Source organism: Callorhinus ursinus, unplaced genomic scaffold (genome assembly GCF_003265705.2).
Source record: "Callorhinus ursinus isolate GAN/ISIS: 27379988/994484 unplaced genomic scaffold, GSC_fseal_2.0 scaffold1, whole genome shotgun sequence".
Taxonomy (NCBI): Eukaryota; Metazoa; Chordata; class Mammalia; order Carnivora; family Otariidae; genus Callorhinus; species Callorhinus ursinus.
Genome location: NW_027397063.1, coordinates 35,351,181 through 35,357,089, shown reverse-complemented (window position 1 = coordinate 35,357,089; position 5,909 = coordinate 35,351,181).

The window sequence follows — 5,909 nt, the reverse complement described above, 5'->3', positions numbered from 1 at the left end:
TATTTCTCCAGAAAGGGATTCTCTAGTGTTTTCCATGCTTTTATCAAGCCCAGCTAGTATCTTTATAATCATTATTCTGAACTCTAGTTCTGACATCTTATTTATATCCATACTAATTAGGTCCCTGGCAAAAGGATAGGATGTAAAAATGAAAATTATAAAAGATTTTTAAAAAGAGAGTTGATAAAATAAATTGGTTGAAAAAGGGAAGACAGAAAAAAAGTTAAAATTGAAAGACTAAAGAATCGTGAGAAAAAAACATGAATTCTATACACTATTTTCCCTTGGTGCTGGAGTTTTGCAATTCTGTGTGATTGGTATACTTGGTCTTAGCCAGATGTTCTTGCTGATCTTCTGGGGGAGGGACCTGTTGCACTGTTTCTCAGGTTTCTTTGCCCCAGTGGAACTGCACTGCCCTTGCCAGGGGTCCAGGTTAAGTAAGCAGCTCTGGATTACTCTATGTGGTTTTGTTCCCTGAAGGCTTTCTGAACCGCTTTAGAGGACGAGGATGAAAATGGTGGCCTCCCAGTCTCCAGTTCCAGAGCCAAAATCTTGGGACCCCATTCCTCAGTGGGCCCCCAGGGAAAAGCAGTCAATCACTCCTGTCTCCCCGGTCTCTGTCTGCACTCTGCTCACCCAGGCTTGCAGGAATTGGTCACTTTCCTATTTGTAGAGTTGCAGGTATTTTCTTAGATCTCTGGTTGAGTCACAGGTGTTCAGAATGATTTGATAGCTATCTAGTTGAATTCCTGGGACCAGACAAAACTAAGGTCTCCTACTGCTTTGCCATCTTAGATTATCTCTGCAGATATAAGACTTTGTTGGTTCTTATAAGCAAAGGACTTGATAGAAGATTATATGCTACCCTTAGAACCTTTTGAGTTAACTTTCTTTTTTTCTAATGAAGAAAATATTCCAGGCAATAAATTCACATACATAGTTAATATCAATTATAGAAAACAATAAGACAGTTGATTAAGAGATTGATTAAAATTGATTGGCAGTTGATTGAATCTTTTGTAAAATATTTGTTTTCCTGTGGCCTATGAGGGAAAATGAAAACATGACTTGAAAGGTAAATTGATCAAGTTAATTCCAAAATTCACTTTATTTTTTTTTTTTAAGATTTTATTTACCTATTTGACAGAGAGAGACATAACGAGAGGAGCACAAACAGGGGGAGTGGAAGAGGGAGAAGCAGGCTTCCCGCAGAGCAGGGAGCCCAATGCGGGGCTTGATCCCAGGACCCTGGGATAATCACCTGAGCTGAAGGCATACGCTTAACAACTGAGCCACCCAGGCACCTCCAAAACTCACTTTAAAGTAAATATGTAGCATTCTACTTTTGCTTAAGATTAAGAATAAAGCCGCAGTGTTTTCTATGATTACAGATTTGCCAAGCAGAGGCTGCAGTCCTTGTGTGGGAAGTGGTGTTGTGTTTACCCATTATACTATCCATTTGGGATAAGCATTTGAATATAATTCAAATGCACTTTCTTTTTCAGTTGAAAGCAATACTCTCAGTTCTTTCTCTGAACTAGGGAACAAATATACTTATTTGTAGCAGAAATTTGTTGGTGATCAACACAACACAATCTCAACTATTGACTTCACTGTTACTTCACTATTGAGGTTGAAAATCTGAGTGATTGCATCCCCAGCCTCCCTTATCATCAAGCAGCACACTTCTGGCTCATAACAATAAGCAGAAGTGCCCTAGGGGCTTCTGGAAAAGTGTTTGTTTTTCTTGTGAAAAGAGAATGTTTATTATTGGCACAACCACCACCCCCTCTGCCTTTTTCTCCCGCTCTCTTCTTTCCATCATTCTTCCTGCCTGAAGGAGCTACAGCAGTCCTGAGTCCATGAAGGAAAGGCACAGAGAGATGCCCAAATGCAGGCCTTGCTGGGCAGCTAAAACAATACCAGCAGTTTCTTCTTCCCTGCTTCTTATTCAGAAAGAAAAGAAGATGCAATTTCTTTAAGGTTCTCAACATTTGATTTGCTATTGTTGCTAGCTCTACCTTACTAATTCAACATAACTGGTTTGCAGTGAATGATTGTCTTATTGTTTTCTGCATATGAGTTTATTCTTCTTGCATACAATGGCAATTTTAAGGAGATAATTTTGGGTTTCTTTTGCTTGTCCAGAAAGCTGTATGGAGGATTAGACACTTGGGAAATGTAATAAATACCTTGACATTGTTTACCCTATGGCAGGGTTTCTTTGCCTCAGCACTCTTGACATTTTGGGCTGCATAAATCTTTGAAAGGGGCCATCTTGTGCATTTTAGGATTTTTAGGAGCATTCTTGGTCTCTATATACTAGAGACAGTAGCATCTTCCTCCCAGATATGACAATCAAAAAGTCTCCAGACCTGCCAAATATCCTCTTGGGCCCAAAATCATTCCAGTTGAGAAACAAAATACCTAAAGCATTTGGATAAGATACATTAAAAATGTGGAAATTCCCCTTAATGTTTTTGTTCTTCAATTGTATTTGGTAAATATTTTCTGTATTGCAGTTACTTTTGCAGTACATATATTTTATTTTGCTCTATGAAATTGCTTTCTATAACATGACATGAAATAAGCTTCAAATAAAACTTGTAAGAAAATGCTGTAGAGTAAGTCTTTTTTTATGTGACATGAAAACCACAGGTTAAGTCTGTTAAAAAGAAACACTGAAGCAACGTAGTAAATAGTTGTTTGGCATTGGGTAGCATTGGGTAGTTGTCACCACATTACAAACTGACAGCAATGACCAACTAGGGAAAAAAGTCTGTGAAACAGCTTTGACAATTTCTACTCTGATAGAAACTGATAGCATTGAAGTTAACTGAAGCACATTATCCCAAAGAATACTTAAATCCAAAGAATATTTAAATCCAAAGAATATTTAAATCCAAAGAATATTAAACACTCTACAGGCTAAAAAAATATATATGTTTAGGTATATTTAGGTATATTTAGGTATATTCAGCTACTAGTTTGCAACCCTTAAATAATTTTGTCTATAGGGGACCATAAAACCATTCCGTGCTCAGTTAGATGCTTTGGCATAAAATGTTAATCTTTGTATTGTCTTTGAGTTGGCTCACCTGGACAGTCTATTTAGTTAAATTGTGTTTTAAACTGGGTACCAGGAAAATGATTTATTTTTCACTTACATGCTAGGCTGTGTGTTTTGGTCCCAGACAGGCAATAATTCTCAAACCAATATCACAGATGTTCTACTCCATTTCTATAAAATCATATAATACTTAACTGGCAAATAATGATTTAAAGTGGCTGTTAGTTATTCATTCATTCTTTATAACATGCAACAATTATTTATGTATTACCTATTTGGAAACCATAACTAGATCAGATACTGAGGTTGCAAAGAATAATAATAAATGATGTTGATCCAAAGGCACCCACTGCCAAGTAAAAATGGATATTAGATAAAGAGATAATTATAATGCTATGAGGTATTATACGATAATAATACAAACATTCATAAAAATTGTAGAATAGAAATGTGGAAAAAAAGCAGCTCATTCATTTTTATTGTTTACTTATTAAAATACACATTTTTATTAATTGTGAAGTGTTCAGAGCTCAGAACAAAATGTGTACAATCATTCAGAGAGGTTCTGAAGTGAAGCCATAAAAATTAGCAAGGTTTTGTGAAAAAGAATTCACTTTTAATAAATCACTTAAGCAAATAAGATTAACCATAAAAGATTCCACTGAAGCATACTGACACTTATTTCAATATTGTTATTATGCAGATTTGTGGTTTTAAAGCAACTGAAATCGATGTAACTCAAAGAAGTGGTCAGCTTCTTTCTCTATTTTAATCCATTATCATCAAGGGGAAACTTTTGAGGATAAATTAACTGATTAATTTAATATTAAGATAACATTATTATTAATATTCAATTGATTAAATTCTAATGGAATTTGTCTCAAGACAGAAATAGGCTAATATGAAGATGATCAGAACAGGAGTAAGTTTTATCCATTTAAGCTGCTATTAATCACAATTAACCCTCTACATTGACTATTTATCTTTGCAAGTAAAGTAGGTTGACTCTACTGCTGTGGACTTGAAGGTCCTCATTGTTGGAGGACCACTGGAACCACAGATTCTCTTTTTCTTCTCTTCTCTTTTTAAATTATTATACTTTCTATTGATTTCAGGAAGCAAATGGTGTTCCTCATTCTTTAGGTATTATTCCAGATACTCTTGGTGCTCCTCTATACCCCTTTGGAATTCACTAGTCCAGTGCATGCCACATTTGGAGGACAAATATACTAATTTTCTCCTTCAGGGTAGCATAATGTTAAAGCATCTTTAACATGTCTCCCAAATGTTCACATTAAGTCAGGCTTCAGATGAACATAGTAGTAATCTGCTAATAATATACCTTTTGTTGTCTCCCTTCCATTCCCCAACTCACTTCCCAGCATCCCCATCAATGCTTTCTGGGATCTCTATCCAAAAAAACTCCTTGACTCAGGAGCCTGATATAAATAAGAATACATATTTATAATTCTATAAAGAAATATAGGCAATTTATTAAACTTAGATTCTATTATTCTTTATGCACATAATTTATATAAAATGATGTTGAGTGATAATTACTTGTGGATCTTCCACTCTAGGATAGTTATAACAGTAGTAATAATAATAGTAAAATATGCAGTTAAAGTTAGTACAAAGCAACATATTAAAATGTTGTAATTGGTAAAAATAAGTGCTTATAAAAAGGGGAAAACTTATGGATGGAGTTATTAGGAAATCAGAGAAAACATTCATCCATTCTTTTACTCAACATGTGTTTAGTGTCTCCTATGTAGCAGGCACAAAGCTAGAAGATGTGAATATAAAACTGATTATAGTTGAACTGACCTTCTTCTTTTGTATGTGTCACAGATTGGCAACATTATTTCAAGACACGTATACATTTGAACATATTTTCATGATTCATGTGACAGAAGTCATTCATTTGATAATTTAAAGAAAAAGGGGCAGTGCAGAGACACAAGAAATAAGGAAGGGAGAAAGAGTGACTTTATAATTTATCAAAATACAAATTGCAGCATTTCATTTTTGAAATACAACCAAAGCACTGCAATGACTTTTAAATTGATAAGTCAAAAGGTATGCTAGTAGGTTCAAAGTGTCACATAAATGCAAAGGATAAAATTTGTGGTTTTTCTTGAGGGGAGGAATAAAAAGAATGTAGGTCCTAGATATTTTATCATCACTGATCACATAAACCTGCAGAAACTGAAGCTAACACAGAGCCCTCTCTAGTGAATTTTACAGCTGAATTGGCTAATTTACTTGTCCTCTAAGAAAGACAATTAAAATTTGAAAGAAAGAGAGGTAGCTGAATGTAAAACAAAGTTGGAATCAATAGCTCAGTAATCACTAGTGTGATGATAATGGAATACTAGAATTTCATGTGATTTTAATTAAGCATTATGAATATGTACCTTTTAGAGCAAATTGCCTGTACCTGGTCAAGTTATTTGAAACCTGAAGATTCAGTCAAAGATACTGGATGTATTTCATTAAGCCTGCTACAATATTCCTAGATCCCCCAATTCTTAGACCCATCAGAATGGAACTCTGTGATTCAGAACTACTAAATCTTTTAGTGACATTTAACTTCTTCGCATGATTTGAGCAGTACTTATTATAATACCTCCAGTCGGATATTTTCAAATATAGTAAGTAATGCCTGTGATTCTTTTGTTTTGAACTTTGGCTTTCTTATCTAAAAATGCTGATATTAGGGCCTATCAAAGTTGCTTCTCTCTTTTTCTTTCTCTTCCTTTCCTTTCCTGCCTTTTCTTTTTCTTTCCTTCTCTTTCTTTCTTTCTTTCTTTCTTTCTTTCTTTCTTTCTTTCTTTCT